Genomic DNA, 1,353 nt, shown 5'->3' with positions numbered 1-1,353 from the left:
AAAGAGTCAGACTTGACTTAGCGACTAAAGAGAGAGAGAGAGAATGGCTCATTGGTAAAGAATCTGCCTGTCAATGCAGGAGACATAGGTTTGATCCCTGGGTTGGGAAGATCCCCTGGAGAAGGAAATGGCAACCCACTCCAGATTCTTGCCTGGGAAACCCTGTGACAGGCCCCTGGTGGGCTACAGTCCACAGGGTCACAAAAGAGTTGGACAAAACTTAGGGACTAGACAACAAATAGTTTTAATAACAAATAGACTCTATATAATGGCTCACACATGATAGAGGCTTTCTCTCTCTCAACAGATCAAGGCAATTGTAATGGTTTGATAACTATTTCCTCAAGTAGTGATTCGGGGTACTAAGCTATCTGGGGCTCTCCAATCTCATAGGGTCATTGGCTAGAATTCAAGAGTCTGCTAACCTCCAAAGGATTCATGGATAGAATTCAGGGCTGCCCATATATTTGCAAGGGAAAAGTTACATCACTGTTAATTTCAAGCCAAAATTTGTCCTTTCCTTTAATTATAAATATAGGCAAGAACCACAGAAACTATTAGCAGTACTTGCATCTTTGTAACAAACAAATCATAGATTTTTTTAATCGTCACTGTTGTTGCCAAACTTTCAAAGAATCACTTATACTCAGCACACTTTCAAAATTGCAGTGGTTATTAGACTTTCCTCTAGATCTTGTATTTTACTACAAAACAAAAACAAAAAAATCATTGTGGTATGCAGGCTTTTGCATGGCCCCCAGTTTCCTGGCATTCGCACCTTTGTGTAATACTCTTCTAGTGAATAGAGTCTGGTAAAAGTGATTCTATGTCATTTCTGAGATTAGGCTATAACATTTCAATGGATTCTGTGCCCTTTCTTTGAGCACTTGCTCTTGGGGAGGTCATGCTGCCATGACATGAGAACTCTGTGGAGGGATGGATGTGACAAAGGACTGAAACCTGCCAACAGCTGTTTGAGCAAGCTTAGCAGTGGGTCTTTCCCCGACTCGAGCTTCCAGATGATTGCATTCCTAATTGTCACCTTGAATGTAGCCTTTTGAAAGACTCTGGACCAGAACTGCCCAGTTAAGCTGCTCCTGACCCACAGAAACCATGAAAAAAAATTTGTTTTATGGTAATTTGTTACATAGTGATAGATAATAAATATACTCAGATATATTATGTATTACTGATTTTCTAAATAGTCTAATAATTTTATTTAATATAGTTTGTTTCCTTTATAATTCTAGATTTGTATACATTTAACAAACATTCTGCAAAGGGATTCAGAGGCTTTTAATGTGTGCCAAAGGAATCCATAGTACAGTAAAGATTACAAGGCTCATTATTGCT

Source organism: Bison bison, unplaced genomic scaffold (genome assembly GCF_000754665.1).
Source record: "Bison bison bison isolate TAMUID 2011002044 unplaced genomic scaffold, Bison_UMD1.0 scf7180017864198, whole genome shotgun sequence".
NCBI lineage: Eukaryota > Metazoa > Chordata > Mammalia > Artiodactyla > Bovidae > Bison > Bison bison.
The sequence above is the reverse complement of the archived record's forward strand: the minus strand, read 5'-3'. Positions refer to the sequence as shown.